Genomic DNA, 17,272 nt, shown 5'->3' with positions numbered 1-17,272 from the left:
AGGAGAAGAATAATGATAACTTTGATGGCAGGTGGTCGTTTATGTTCAATACCATTATCGAAAGCTTGGATCTGAGGGAGATTGAGCTTTCGGGTAGAAAATTCACCTGGGCTAATGCTATGCCAAACCCGACCTACGAAAAACTCGATCGAGTTCTCGCGAGTGTGGAGTGGGAACAGAAGTTTCCTCTTGTTACGGTACAAGCTCTTTCGCGAGGAGTATCCGATAACACACCTCTATTCGTGGACTCAGGGGAGCCGAACCACGTGGGAAACAAAAACACCTTTTCTTTCGAGATGGCCTGGCTCGAACGCGAGGGGTTCCTGGACCTAATTGCCAGAGAGTGGGCTAGGGGTGCAGGAGGTAGGACTGCGGTCGAGCGTTGGCAGAATAAGATTAGGCATTTGAGAAGTTTCTTACGGGGTTGGGCTAAGCACCTCAGTGGGGTGTATAAGATTGAAAAGGATAGGCTCCTTTCTCTTATTCAGGCCCTGGACATAAAAGCCGAATCCACGATTTTGCTGCCAGCTGAGCTTCAGGTTAAGAATGAGGCGGAAAAGAGGTTGAAAGAACTTCTTCGCGAGGAGGAGTTGAAGTGGGCTTTACGGGCTAAGGTCCGCAAAGTGGTCCAAGGGGACGCGAATACTCAATTCTTTCATTTGATTGCTAATGGTAAGCACAGAAAGAAGCGAATCTTTCAACTTGAACAAGATGAGGGCACTATTTTAGGACATGATAATCTCAAAACATATATTACCGAGTATTATAGGCAGTTATTTGGACCTCCGGAGGATAATTGTGTGTCCCTCGATGAGTCCAGAATTGAGGATGTACCTCAACTATTGGCTGCCGATAATGATATTCTGGTCGCGCCTTTCTCAGAGAAGGAGGTGTTTGATGCTATTGCACAGATGAAAAAAAATAAGGCACCCGAACCGGATGGATTCCCGGTCGAGTTTTATAAAAAGTGTTGCCACGTTATTAAGGGGGATTTGTTACCTATGTTTCATGATCTGTTCTCTGGACAGCTTCACTTATTTCATTTGAACTTTGGAACTATCACATTGCTTCCTAAGAAAATGGATGCGGTGAGAATTGAGCAGTTCAGACCGATCTGCCTCCTTAATGTGAGTTTCAAAATCTTCACCAAGGTCGGGACTAATAAGCTCACACAGATTGCGCATTCTGTGGTGCAGCAATCCCAAACCGCTTTCATGCCGGATAGAAACATCCTTGAAGGGGTGGTCGTCCTTCATGAAACGCTCCATGAAATTCATTCCAAAAATTAGACGGAGTAATTTTTAAGGTGGATTTCGAGAAAGCGTACGATAAGGTTAAATGGCCATTCCTCCAACAGGCTTTGCGTATGAAAGGTTTCGATGAAGCCTGGCGTCGGCAGGTTGAATCGTTTACGCAAAAAGGAAGTGTGGGAATTAAAGTGAATGATGACATAGGTCATTACTTCCAGACACATGAAGGCCTTAGACAAGGAGATCCGATGTCCCCTATCCTGTTTAACATTGTGGTTGATATGTTAGCAATTTTGATAGGACGGGCTAAGGAGAATGGTCAAGTAGGTGGCTTGGTACCTCATCTTGTTGATGGAGGTGTATCCATCCTTCAGTACGCTGATGATACAATCATCTTTATGGAGCATGACTTGGCCAAGGCGAGAAATATGAAGCTGGTGTTATGCCTTTTTGAACAATTGACCGGGTTAAAGATTAACTTTCATAAGAGCGAGTTGTTCTGCTTTGGTAGAGCCAAAGAAGAACAAGAGGCTTATAGGAAATTGTTTGGGTGTGAATTGGGGGATTTACCTTTCTCGTACCTAGCTATTCCAATCCACCATCGTAGGCTGACAAACAGAGAATGGAAATGCATCGAGGACCGATTTGAGAAGAAACTGAGTTGCTGGAAGGGTAAGCTCATGTCTTACGGGGGCCGATTAATTTTGATTAATTCGGTGCTTACGAGTATGCCTATGTTTCTCTTATCGTTCTTTGAGGTCCCAGTTGATGTTAGGAAAAGACTGGACGATCGCGTTTCTTTTGGCAGGGTGATGAACTTAAAAGAAAATACAGACTTACTAAATGGGATATCATCTGTAGACCGAAGGACCAAGGGGGTCTTGGTATTGAGAATCTTGAGGTCAAAAACAGATGCCTTCTTAGTAAGTGGCTGTGGAAACTCTCTTCTGAGACTGATGCCATGTGGGCGTAGATCCTTCGCAGCAAGTACCTCCAGACAAAAACTTTGTCCCAGGTCACAGTCAGGCCGACTGATTCGCCATTTTAGAAAGGATTGATGAAAGTCAAACAGTCCTTGTTTAATAGAACAAAGTTCGTTATTGGAAACGGCGCTAGTACACGCTTCTGGGAGGATACTTGGCTAGGCGAGACACCCTTGGCCATTCAATATCCGTCTTTGTATTGTATTGTTCAACGACGTGAGGTTTTCGTTGCAACGGTATTTCAATCTATCCCCCTTAATATTCAGTTTAGACGGTCGCTCGGGCAATCGTTGGGAAGAATGGCTCCGTCTAGTTAGGAGACTGATGGAGGTTCAGCTTTGCCAACAACCTGATGAATTACGCTGGAAACTGACTAGGTCGGAAGTATTCACAGTTAAATCAATGTATATTGATGTTATTAATTCGACCTCAATTCCCACATCCAAGAATGTCTGGGATGTCAAAGCTCCGTTAAAAATAGAAGTGTTTATGTGGTTTGTCCATAAACAAGTTATTTTAACCAAGGACAATTTGATAAAGCGTAATTGGACAAGACCTACTAGGTGTAGCTTCTGTGATCGGGATGAGACGATCAAACACCTCTTTCTTGATTGCCCGTTGGCCAAAGTCCTTTGGCGAACGGTCCACATTGTTTTTAATATTACTCCACCGAATTCTGTCAACGCGTTATTTGAGACATGGCTTAATAGGATTGAGCCAGACTTAGCGAGATACATTCGGATTGGAGTTTGTGCTTTGTTGTGGACTATCTGGAATCACAGAAATGACTTGGTCTTTAACAGAACATTTGAGCGGCCGGGCAAGACATGATAGGTGCGTGTGAGTATCCCCGCATCTGGCGTGCAGTGCCCTTGCGAATTTCCATAATTTTTATGCTGGTTTCACGCCGTCCCGCGTGGTAGAGGGAGCCGAGGTTGGCGGTGTACAGCGGTTCCGGCGGCTGGGGTTTAGGCTCTTCCTCTGGAGGTGGGTATCTTCGGGGATGGCAAAGAATGCGCGTAGCCTGCATTCATACTAGAGAGACCCAGGGACATCTGACCTACGTTAGCCTAGTACGAATAGTCCAATCATGCGAGAGAGAGAGAGACCGAGGGACATCTGACATACATTAGCCTAGTACGAATATTCCAATCATAAGAGAGAGAGATCTGTCGTATGCCAGCATAGTACGAATATTCCAATCATATGAGAGAGAGACACAGGGACATCTGATGACATACGTCAGCCTAGTACGAATATTCCAATTATACTTCCTCCATTCTACAATGTAGTGTCTATATATTTTTCTGAAACTCAAATTTTGTGAGCTTTGAACAAGTGTATAGAGAAAAATGTCTACATCTACAATACCAAACATGTACAATCTGAAAATACAACTCACTATGTATTCAATGATGTGCATTTGATATTCTAGATGTGCCTATTTTTCTCTATAAATATGATCAAAATTTATAATGTTTGATTTTTATAAAAATTTATAGGCACTACATTACGGAATGAAGGAACTACGTGAGAGATCCACGGAGATCTGACGTATGTCAGCCTAGTACGAATATTCTGAGCGTTGGCACCAGTGACACGCCACCTGTGTAGGCTCGTACAAGGAGCATAACTCTGTCGAGGCATGAGCATGATGCCATGACCAGGCCACGAACCACGCCAAGTCTTGCCTCTTTTCACAGTACTAAATCAAGGCTACCCGCACGCACGCACGTACTTAATCTCCTGAGTTTACACTACGGTACCACGCACACAGCACGATGAAAATATACGTTTGGCATCTTGGACGTGTATCTTTTTGTAGACTAACATATAACAAACGATTGAGGTTTGGGTTTTCATATCTTTATTACTGAAAAAGGCTTTCGCCCCATTTTATATATAAAGTATCAAACATTAAGCACCCAGTACAAACACACGCCACTGCAACACATGCACACACCCAGGGCAAGATACATAGACGTTGTGCGAAGCAACACCATCCCTAGCACTACCACCACGAAGAGATGAAGCTACATATGACGAACCATGTGCTCCAAGCCGGCGCCTTCAAGAAGGGTACGACACCAGAGCGCCGCCGCCGCCGAACCCAAAGATTAGAGTTTCCCCTGGAGCCGCATGACGGGCAATGAGAGCCGCGACGACGCCTTCAAGAAGGAAACGATCTTCGCCGCTGCCGGTCCATCCGAAGATAGAACAGGTTTTCACCTCGGCCAACACTCACCGCCACTGAACGCCACACCCCGGCAACCACGCTGCCCACACGACCATGGTGACCAGGCAACGCCAAGGCACAGGCTCCGCCCAAGAGCACCGCTCTACCACCACCAGGGCCGCCGCCCCGGCATCCAAGACCTTGACACCACCACACCCAAGACCCGTTGCCACCCCAACGAAAGAGACGAGCGGAAAGGTCCCACCTTTCGCACCCCTGGGCAACCCCAGTGTCGAGACCCAATAGGCCGGCCAGAACTGGCATCCACAGACCCGTCCTGCTGCCCCGAGCGCGAGACGAGCTCAGTCCTGCAGCACCGAGAGGGGGACGAAGTCAGTCCTGCTGCACCGTGCGCGAGACGAACTCGGTCCTGCTGCACCGTATGCGAGACGAGCTCGGTCCTGCAGCATCGGGCGCGAGACGAGCGGTGGACCGCAGCTGGGAGAGGACCAACCCTCTGATGAGAATAGCAGCTGGGCAACGAGGAGATGGAGCGAAGGTTGAGACGGTCCGCACGCAGTCGAGCCGACGCCGGAGAAGCCGGCCGCTGACGCGGGCAGAACCGTCGAGCCACCGTGAAGCCGCCACGACACCAGGAGGCCACCCTGGACCTTCCCACGCCGCCGCCCACGGCCAGAGCAGCGGCCACGCCCGGCCGCTGCCCAACCCGCGTCGCCCGACGAACTCTAAGCGCCGGAGCCGCCGGGCACGCACCACCGGAACCACGAGCCGTCGGCCGACCCCAAAGCGTTGGCGAACGCGGCCAGCACCGCCGCGAGGTCAGCTTTGGCTGGGGCGCCGGCAGCCATCCCCGACCCCCGGCCCACCCCACCACCTCCCCCCGGAGCTGAAGAAGAGGAGGGGAAGGCCGAGGCCGCCACTGCTGCGCCACCCCCTCCGCCAGCCGGCTGCCACGGCGGAGGAAGCCGCCCGCAGCCCGCACCGCCCGCAGCCCGCCCCAACCGGATCTGGATCGAGCCGCCGCCGTCACCACACCAGCCGAGCACCACCGAGGAGCAGCCCATCACGCCACCCGCACACCCGCGCGCCATCACCTGCGCTGATGAGGGGCCGCGCCGCGGCGCCCCGCGAGAACGCCGTGACCAGATCCAGGTCGGCCGGCCCGCGCCAGCCCTCCCGAACGAGGCGATGAAGACGCCCCGCCGCCGCCGGCACCGGCCGGGCTTCGCCCGGGCGCGCCCTCTGGCGGCGGCGGGAGGAGGAGGAGTAGAAGAGAGGTGGAGAGGCGGCCGGCGGCTAGGGTTCCTCTCCTGCCGCCCGCGGGAGCGCCAGAGGAGGAGTCGGGCTCTCCACTCTGCACCTACCGGAATGTTTTTTTTTTCATATCTCTATTCCTGAAATGGCATTATCATATTTGGTAGGCAAACATATGTTGACAGAAACAAGGTTGAAATAACATATAAACAGGCATGCTATGGCGAACCATCCTGTGGTCAGATGGTTACAGGGATAGTGATATTCCCAGCCCACTAGAGTCCAAGTCCTGGTGCTCGCATTATTTCTAGATTTATTTCATGATTTCTGACGATACGCTCACAGTGAGAGGAGATGTTCCTGTCGTGTTCATAGGAATAGGGTGTGCGTGTGTGCATTCATGGAGGTGAGTGTATGCGCGTATGTATGAGCCCTTGCGTCTGTATTGTGTTAAAAGAATGCCTGCTATGAGACCTGTGTGATTTTCTAACCTCCCTAAGACTTGAGACATGTTTTTAATCTTCCCAAAGTAATTGGTGCAAGCGAGCTCCCGGGTACAAAATCCGCAATCAACCCAATGTGGTGGGTTACAAACTCAGAGAAAGGAGCGATTTGGAAAGAGAAATCATCTTTGGTTACCTTATCAACGGGGAAGAACTACTTTTTATCAATTCTTTCTAACACATGTAGCATTATGGTCGAAATACAGCCATTCATCCATTCTCTAAAAAGACTTACCGTATTACTCCTTTAAAGGGTGTTGGTGTACCAACCTCCGAGGGGCATCTGCGGCCTCCAATGCAATCGAGGCCATCAGATCCGCCCACACCGCGTACCGCTGCCCACATGGCTCTATCCCGGTCGCATAATCCCATGCCTCACCGCAACAGCGTCTCCGGGGGTTCGCGGCTGCATGCGGGGGCTCGTCGACTGGCAACATTTGCGTTGATGCATCGTGTACTGACCATTGCACTTGTTTGTGTGGGTGGTGGAGCGAGTGGTCTCACACAAACTCAACACCCTACAGCCGAGTTAATTGGTAATGTGAGTCAAAAAATACCTCTGTAATACGGTCTTGCACATGCATTACAGAAGAGGGAAACGAATATCGGTTGTGTGCCTTACCACTACTACATCTTAGCAGTAGCGCTGGACAAAATAGTGCGCTACTGCTACTTAGTAGTAGCGTGTTTAAATAAAATGCGCTACTGCTACTATTTTAGTAGTAGCGCATGTAAGGAAAACACGCTGCTGCTATGTTTGTACTGGGAGCAGATGGCTAGCCCCACTTAGCAGTAGCGTGTGTCTGTACCCAGCTCTACTGCTACGTTCCGTAGCAGTAGCGCTTTTCACGAAACCGCGCTACTACTACCTTACCTTATCCTTCCCCACGCGCCCGACCCTCTCATTCCCTCTCCCTCTCACTCACTCTCGCCCGTGCCGAACCCGTCGTCCGCCGCCGCCGCCGCGCTACTCCTCCACCGAGGTACTCCCTTCATCCCTCCTCCGTCCTCCCCTCCCTCCTCCTACGGCCGCCCCCTCGTCCCTCCTCCCTCCTCTGCCAGCAGCCCTCCTCCCACCGCCCCTCCCTCCTCCTCCTCCGGCCGCCCCCTCCCTCCTCCTTCGTCCGCCCCCTCCCCCTCCTCCCCACGCCACCTCCCTCTTCCGATCCCACCGGCCTCCTCCCCCTCCTCCTCTCTCCTTCCTCCTCCCTTCCCCTCCTCCCTCCATCTCTTTTTTTTTTCTCTTTTTACTGTAGTTTTTTTACTATTGTATAATGTAGTTTTGTTTATTGTTTTTAGTAAGTGCTTAATATAATTAGTAAGTAAATTAATATAACTAGTTGAACTAGTTTATTTTTAGTAAGAACTAGTTGAATTAATAGAACTAGTGTATTTTTTGTAAAAAAATAAACATAACTAGTTTATTTTTAGTAAGAACTGGTTTATTTTTATTTATAGTAAGTTTATTTTTAGTAAGAACTACTCCCTCTGTCCCAAAATATAAGAACGTTTTTTTTACACTAGTGTAGTGTCAAAAACGTTTTTATATTATGAGACGGAGGGAGTAGTTGAATTAATAGAACTAGTTGAACATGTCACATTTGTTGCTATTTTTTTAGTTAAAGCAATTATTCCCGCATCGACGTCGACGATGCCTATCCCGCATCCTCGTCGTCGACTCGGCGGAGGACGACACCTGCTTGATCAGATGGGCCATGTCCGTGACTGCGCTCCGCCGGGCTGGTACTGGGAGGCGCTACCTACCGGGGGGCGCAGCTCGGTGACGAACCAGGCCGTCGTTGACCCGAACCTTCTTTGGTGGCGGTCGCGTGGGCCAGTGACGGTGCGGAGGCTTGACCACGCGGAGGTGGTACGTCACCGTGTCAGCGAGGAGGACGCGCACGTCCGTCGCTACATGGTTGCGTTGGAGCGCAGGTTCTCCAATACCTGGCAGGTTCTCCAGGGATCTCACTAGAGCTATGATCCTGTGATTATTCCTTCTCTATGGGTGTCCACCGCCCGCGCCGATACCTGTCGTTCGCTAGGGTTTTAGTTGTATTAGTGATGTTATATGTATGATACTATTCGGGATGTATTAGTGATAATATTCGACGATGTACGGACGCAAGAGATGATTTACTTTTGCTCATTGAATGCATGCTAATTTGAATACTTATTTATTTTACGATTTGGTTTTGCTTATTGAATGCTCAAATTGGAGAAGTACTCCTCTTTTGAATGCTCAAATTGGACCCACTATGCAAGGCGTATGCATTTGATTAGTTGATAGCTTATAAGGTTTTTGTTTTTGCAGAAATCTAGGAGCCCCTCCATCATCCCCGCCGTCGTCCCCGTCACCGACCCCCTCCGACCTCGAGGTGAGACCAGCCAAATCTCCTTGTCAATATGAGTCCTATAAGATATTTTGAAATGTTTTTGCTCATATTTTCAACCATTGAAATGCAATGACCATCAAGTTTGAATACTACTAGGAAAAGGGCTATAGATAGGATTGATACTAATGGCGCACCAGGGAAGCAGTGTGCCACTACTATATACTAATGGCGCACCTGTTGGCGATGCGCCATTAGTGTGGAAGACACTAATGGCGCACCAGAAACAGGGTGCGCCACTAGTATTAAATTTTTTTTTCCATTTTTCCATACATACTAATGGCGCATCAGGTAGACAATGCGCCATTACTAGTTCTAACTAGTAATGGCGCACCTGGCAGAGAGTGCGCCATTACTGTAATTTTTTTCTTATTCTTTTTTTGCAAAACTACTAATGGCGCACCGTTTCACAGTGCGCCATTACTAGTTTAAACTAGTAATGGCGCACTATTAGACGGTGCGCCATTAGTATATATATTTATATTTTTTACTTTTTTACAAAACTTCTAATGGTGCACCACCTGCAGGTGCGCCATTAGTAACCAGGGTTACTAATGGCGCATTTCCTTGTGGTGTGCCATTAGTAACCTGGGACCCCAACAAGATATTTTGGACAGCCCCACACCTACCCACTCACTTTCCCCACTTCATTCCCTCCACCTCCTTCTCCAAGCTTTCGGCTGCCTCCTCCTCCTCACCTCATTTGCACCATAGATTCATCAAAATTAAGTGGTGAAATTACCTTTTTTTGATAGGTAAGTAAGGGAAAAGCTATCTTCATGATGTAGATCTAGTTTTTTTCTCCCTAGCTCGCTCCAACAACGTGCACATGCACTTTTTGTGGCCTAGCTAGATCTATGTATATTTGTGGTGTTGCATGTGTTTGTGGTGTTGCATATATGTTTGTGTTTGAAGATACCGGTATTTGAAATGCGATAGTTGCCAATATTTTGCCGGAATGTTTCGATTCATTTCCGTTTCGGCAAGAATTTTGGCACTATGCATTCTTTTTGGTCCTATTTTTAGGGAAGGTCATGCCAAATTTTTTCTTGGTTCTAAAATATCGTTTTGCTCTACTCCGCAGGCGACCATGGTCCGCACGATGACTGAAGGCATCGTGAATAGGTTTTTGAGCTCCGCGAAGGCCGAGATGCTTCAAAAGAACGAGACGGAGATAAGATGTCCGTGTCGAAGATGCAAGCTGAAGAGCCTTATTGCGGACCCGGATTCCGGGCAGGTGCGGGACCACCTGCTCTTGCGTGGTTTCATGGATGGCTATCGGTGGCAAGGTGATGAAGATGACTATGAAGTCGTCCATGGCCGGGTCCGGGCAAGAAATGAGGAAGGGCAACAAGACAAGTACCACCGGGGCGAGGGCGGGCGAGAAGACGAAGAATCTCCAGGACATGATCACGACGGTGATGCTGTACACAGTCATCATGTAGAAGATGTCGTACATGATGATGAGGAAGATCAAGACGAAGGGCATGATCATGAAGATGAAGATGTCGGAGCAGACGACGATGGAGGCTGGGTGCAGGACCCTCATATTCAAGAGCTGCTTCTCAAGCAGACGGATAACGCAAGAGCTGCCGCCCGAGATAAAGCCAAGCTGGATCAACTGGAGATAGACGCGGTTACTCCATTGTATGAAGGATGCAGGCCCGAGGATACCCGCCTGAAAGTAACGCTCATGGCTCTGGAGATGAAGGTAAAACACAAAATGACCGACGCATGCTTCGACGAGAACATGTCATTCTGATACGAACGTCTTCCCAAGGGGAACAAGTGCCCGACCAGTTTCGAGGAGGCGAAGAAAATCGTGTGTCCTCTGGATTTACCGCACGTGAAATACCATGTGTGCATGAACAATTGTATCATTTATCGGGACGAGCACGCGGAGTCTACCGTATGTCCAGTGTGCGGCGTCACTCGATACAAGAAGAGGAAGAAAGCTCCTCGAAAATCGGTGTGGTACTTTCCGATCACTCCTCGTCTGCAGTGGTATTTCGCGGACCCTAAGGTAGCAAAACTCCTGCGTTGGCACGCGGATAGGGAGGAGAAGAAGCGGGAAGATGACGGAAATGATCCAGAGATAAATAAAAAAGACAAGATGCTGAGTCACCCTAAGGATGCGAGCCAGTGGCAAGCGTTGAACTTCGAATACCCAGAATCTGGGAAGGATCCAAGGAACATCGTGCTGGGTGCGAGCACCGATGGAGTCAATCCGTTTGGCAGCCAGAGAAGCACACATAGCACCTGGCCTGTGTTTGTGTGGATGTACAACCTTCCCCCCTGGTTGTGCATGAAGAGGAAGTACATTCACATGAGTATGCTAATTGAAGGGCCGAAACAACCAGGGAACGACATCAATCTGTATCTGGGGCTGCTGAAGGAGGAGCTAGACACGCTGTGGAAAACGCCAGCCAATATGTGGGACGCCGCAGAGAAAGAATATTTCCCTATGAGAGCCGCACTTCTCACGACGGTGCACGACTATCTCGGTTCCGGATATGTCGCGGGGCAGGTGGTCCACGGATTTTCTGGATGCGTCAGGTGCATGGATGACACAACGTATCGCCAGCTAGATAGAGATCCCGGGTCTTCGAAAACCGTGTTCATGGGACATCGAAGGTGGCTTCGCGACGATGACCCGTGGAGAAAATGTAAGGATCTGTTCGATGGTGAAACCGAACCCCGAGGACGCCCGCGTACGAGGAGCGGCGAGGAAATAGACGAGCTGTTGAAAAATTGGAAAGACTGCCCACTGCCGGGAAACAAGCAAAAGGCGCCAGAGCCAGGAAAGAAGCGAAAGGCGCCTGAGCCGCTGCTGAAGGTATGGAAAACGAGGTCTGTTTTCTGGGACTTGCCGTACTGAAAGATCCACCGTGTGCCTCACAGCCTTGATGTCATGCATATCACGAAGAACGTGTGCGAGAGTCTGCTTGGTACCCTGCTCAACATGCCAGAGAGGACCAAAGATGGGCCGAAAGCAAGGGCAGACTTGAAATCAATGGGCATCAGGCAGGAGCTTCACGCTATATATGATGATCATGATGATGATGATGATGATGATGAGGCGAAGCAGGACACGGAAAGTCGTCGCAAAGGCAAGAAGGCCAAGAAGACCGGAAATGACTACCCTCCCGCATGCTTCACTCTAAGTCAGGAGGAGATCGAGCAGTTTTTCACCTGCCTTGTAGGAGTAAAACTTCCTTACGGTTACGCGGGGAAGATAAGCAGATACCTAGACCCAGCGAAGTAGAAGTTCAGCGGGATGAAGTCTCACGACTGTCACGTGCTGATGACGCAGATACTTCCAGTTGCAATCCGTGGGATCATGGACGCGCATGTCCGTGAAACCCTATTTGGCCTATGCAACTTTTTCGACATCATCTCTCGGAAGTCTGTTGGCGTGAGGCAACTCAGAAGGCTATAGGAAGAGATCGTGGTGATACTATGCGAGCTTGAGATGTACTTCCCGTCCGCATTCTTCGACGTTATGGTGCATCTGCTGGTCCATATCATGGACGATATCATCCAACTCGGGCCGACGTTCCTACACAGCATGATGCCGTTCGAAAGGATGAATGGTGTCATCAAAGGATACATTCACAACATGTCACGTCCAGAGGGAAGCATAGCCAGGGGCTTTCTGACCGAAGAGTGCATCTCCTACTGCATGAATTATCTAGGCATCGAGAACCCCGTTGGTCTGCCCGTCAACAGGCACCTCGGCAGGCTCGCTGGATGGGGTCACCATGAGGGTCGTCGCGAAATGCATGTCGACTTCGAGGGTCGACTCGCCGACTTTGAAAGAGCAAACCTAGTCGCGCTATAACACATAGACGTGGTCGATCCTTCGGTGGTACAGCACAAAACCCTTATTAAGAAGACGTACAATGACCGAGGCCAACAGAGGACGGACGGAGATATACTCAAAGAGCACAACTCATGTTTCACGCGTTGGTTCAAGCAGAAGCTTCTGTCGTACCCTTTACATGAGGATTCTTCCGCGGAAGAACAACTCATATTCGCCTTGTCATAGGGCGCCGAGCACAACCTGATGACCTATGAGGCGTACAATATCAACGGCTACACATTCTACATCGAGGACAAAGACATGAAGAGCGATGGTTATCAGAACTCCGGGGTAACGATGGAATCCTACACCGGTAACGACAAGGACAGATACTACGGAAGGATCGAGGAGATCTGGGAGCTGAGCTACGCTGGAGAGAAGGTCCTGATGTTCCGTGTCAGATGGGCCAAGAGCGTCCTAAAAGAAGACCGGTATTTCACCACCATGGTTATACCCGAAGCAAAATCCAAGACCGCGGGCGCAAACGTCGCCGCGAAAAATGAGCCATGGGTACTGGCTTCACAAGTGGACCAATGCTTCTTCATTACCGATCCGTCAAAGCCCAGTCATGTTGTCGTGAGGAGAGGCAAAAGGAAGATCATCAGAATGGATGGAGTAGCCAATGAGCAAGACTTCGACAAGTACAGCGACCCGAAGATCGAACATGACGATGACGATGAAGTAGCAGCATACACCACAAGAAGAAGCAGGACCACCCTACCTAAAGGACGTCCGTTCCACAGAAGAACTCCATTTGCGAAAAAGAAGGGCAAGAAGATTGTGAACAGATAGCTAGCTAAGATTGATTGTATTTAAATTGTAGCCTTCATTTCTCGGGCACTTTTTGATATCATGAATATTTTTGTATTCAATATGAAAAAATATTTCTCGGGCCTACAGAAGATCGATTGTATTCAATATGAAAAAATATTGAATATTCATGAGGACACTCGATCTCGATCCCCCTCCCTCTCGATAGCTATCCCCCTCGCCAGATCCCCCTCGCCGCCGAGCACCCCCCGAACCCCCCCGCTCCACCGCCGCCGACGACCCACCGCACCCTCCCCCGCTCCACCGCCGCGCCGACACCCCGCACCTTCCCCCGGCCCGCTCCACCGCCGCCGCCGACACCCGCACCCTCCCCCACTTTTTGAAGATATTTTTAAATAACAAATTTGATGATATTTTGAAATAAGAAATTTGATGATATCTTCAAATAACAAATTTGATGATATTTTCAATTAAAAATAAAAAAACAAATTTGATGATATTTTCAAAAAAAAATTGATGATATTTGATGATATCTTCTGTTCTAGTCCTCATGAAAATAACAAATTTGGTAAAAAAAACAAATTATTAGATGCAACAAGAAATAATGAAAAAAAATGTTACTAATGGCGCACCAGAGGAGGGTGCGCCATTGCTGTCAGAAAAAAAAAGTTACTAATGGCGCACCAGAGGAGGGTGCGCCATTGCTATCAGAAAAAAAAACTTACTTATGGCGCACCACTAGGTGGTGCGCCATTGCTATAACTCCCCCGACTAAAATCTCGGCCCCAATCCCCGGCCGATCCCATCTCACATCTCTCAGCCCCTGCGCGCCGCTACCCCGACGACCCATGACGCCGCCGCCCTTACGTGGGCCGCCGCCCCAGCGCCCCCGCGCCCCCACCACTGCAGCTCCTCCGCCGCCCACCGGACAGCAAGCCGCCGCGGCCCCCAACCATCCCGCCGCCGCCGACCGCACGGGGTGCAGGACGACGACCGCCGCCGACCCGCAACCGTCTCGCCGCCGCCCGTAAGCCCCCTCCTCCTTCGCCCGTCCTCCTCCGCGCGTAAGCTCCCTCCCCCTAGACTCCCCTCTCTGCTCCTCCCTCCTTGCCCTCTCCCTCTCTGCTCGATCCCCTATCTTCTCTGTCTCCACCTTCTGTTCTTGCCTGTGAGGTGTTTGATTGAATGCCAATTCAAACGATTGATGCAACCGCGTCCACTAGAGCACCACGACCGTGTCTGTGACCTTGTCTCTGCTCCGCCGCCGTCTACGACCTCGTCTGCGACCGCGTCCATCGAGGTGAGTTCTAGTCTGAAACTCTCAATGCTCAAGTCTGGAAGCATCATGGATTCAAGTGTTAGCTAGCTAGATGATAAGAGGGATGCATGAGAAGCTAGCTACACTGCCATGAACTTTGTTTTTCCTTTTGACAAACACTCTTGTTAACATCAGGAATTAAAAATGCAACATAGAACAAGATATATAGATAGCTGAAACAAAGAGGTGTGCTTTGAAAGAAAAAAAAATGTGCACCTGCAAGTGAGACTTGACATGTGCCAAGCTAGTAAACAAAATCTGTATATGTACATACTCTCATAAGGTTCTAAGAGATTTTATTATAAGCTTGATGTTCCTTGTTGTTGACTTATCACTGTTAAACAGAGACCTCTGAGCTGATACTCTGCATGTATGCACACAAACAATAATCCTATAGACAAAAAAATGCCATGATCCATACAGTATAAATTCATGATGCATAGGCTATATTTGCCATGGGAGATGGCAATTTTGTTAGATCATGATCCAGAGATTAAAAGAATGCATAGACTATAATTTCCTGGCATGATCAATAGAATAAAAATGTAGCATAAAAAATGCCATGATCCATACACTATAATTTTCATGATGCATAGACTATATTTGCCATGGCCCGGTGCAAAAGAAATTTTCCATGTTGCAAAAAGAAAAGAAATTTGCCATGGTGCATATAGTAAAAACAATGCCATGATCTGTAAAATACATTTGTCATTCTTTCTATGTTTGTACAGACTTGCTAAACTATTGATGATTTTTTGTTGGGAGACATATTATATCTGGAATGGAAGCTCACATAAGTTGAGCTGATTTTTGTCCATATGAAAGCAGAGGACCATATGGTCTGTGGCTGGGTTTTGTCTCCCACCATTGTGTCGTGATGAATTTGCAGGTACCCCGAGAGGCCCTTGAGTTTGCCGGAATGTCGATTAACTTCCGTTCCGGCAAATTCGGGTACTCCATATGTCCTATTTTCAGCAAAGGTCATGCTGAAATTTTCCGTGAATTTTAGCATGACTTTGCTAAAAATAGGACATATGGGGTACTTGCGACTAATGCATGGGCCGGGGTATCTTAGTACTTAGTTAAGTAGAATCAACTGCCCCGCCATTCTTGCTGCATTAAACCATAGGTGGCAATAGAGCCAAGTGATTAGTGCCAAGTGATTAGGCCCAACCTAGGGTGCCTCGGCATCGATAAACCCTAAATGATGAAAACTTAACCTGGCTGCCCCGGATGCCTCGGTGTCGATGAGAACCTAAATGATGTACGCTTAGGCTTTTAGGGTGCCTCGGCGTCGACAAACCCTAAATGATGAAAGCTTAGGCTTTTAGGGTGCCTCGGTGTCGACAAACCCTAAATGATGAGACCATGATCTTGTTCCTTGACAATAACCAACTTTTTGACCAAACTTTTTTCCTATTTAGAGCGAAACATGGCCCACAACGATGAGGCTGGTGGTTCGGGCGACAAGCAATTCTGGGAGCTGTCCCAGGATATGTCGTCATCATCATCGGACGACGAAAGTCTCCCGGCGGAGTGCGACTGGTGCCACGACAATCGAGGTCTGTACGACATGCCTGTAACACCCTCGATGCGACTATATCTCCCACGTGTCGAGGCACGACTTAGAGGCATAATCGCATTGAAGGCATATGTCGCAAGTTAGGCAATCTTCACAACATCCCATGTAATATAAATCATAAAGGGGAGATAACATAGTTGGCTTACACTCGCCACGTCAATCAAGTACATAAATAACATTACATCATCCAAACACTCATGGCCCGACTACGGCGCCAAAATAAAAGATAACCCAACAAGCGACACGGTCCCGATCACCCTCAACTGGGCACCACTATTGATCATCAGGAAAGGAAACATAGTAACGTTGAGAGTCTTCGTCAAACTCCCACTTGAGCTCAAACGCGTCTCCTGGAGCGGAATCATCAGGCCCTGCATCTGGTGTAATAGTAATCTGTGAGCCACAGGGACTCAGCAATCTCGCACCCTCGCGATCAAGACTATTTAAGCTTATAGGTGAGGCAGGGTAAATATAAGTGGAGCTGCAGCAAGCGACTAGCAAGTATGGTGGCTAACTTATACGCAAAAGAGAGCGAGAAGAAGAGGCAAAACGCGAGCGAGAAACTAGAGAACAACCTGCGCGGACATTACTCCAACACCGTGTCCACTTCCCGGACTCTGCCGAGAAGAGGCCATCACGGTAACACACTCAGTTGATTCATTTTAACTAAGTTAAGGTGCAAGTTATCTACAACCGGACATTAACAAATTCCCATCTGCCCATAACCGCGGGCACGGCTTTCGAAAGTTCAAATCCCTGCAGGGGAGTCCCAACTTAGCCCATGACAAGCTCTCACGGTCAACGAAGGAATAGACCTCCTCCCAAGACATTCCGATCAGACTCGGTATCTTGGTTCTTCAAGACACTTCGACAGGTTAAAACAAGACCAGCAACACCGCCCGAATGTGCCGACAAATCCCGATAGGAGCTGCACATATCTCGTTCTCAGGGCACACTCAGATAGGTCAAGCTACGAGTAAAACCAACCCTCGAGTTTCCCCGAGGTGGCCCCGCAGGCTGCCTGGTTCGGACCAACACTCAGAGGAGCACTGGCCCGGGGGGGTTAAAATAATGATGACCCTTAACTCTGCAGAACCCAAGGGAAAAGAGGCTAGGTGGCAAATGGTAAAACCAAGGTTGGGCATTGCTGAAAAAGCTT

This window comes from Triticum urartu, chromosome 1 (assembly GCF_003073215.2).
Source record: "Triticum urartu cultivar G1812 chromosome 1, Tu2.1, whole genome shotgun sequence".
Lineage (NCBI taxonomy): Eukaryota > Viridiplantae > Streptophyta > Magnoliopsida > Poales > Poaceae > Triticum > Triticum urartu.
Note: the sequence above shows the minus strand (reverse complement) of the source record.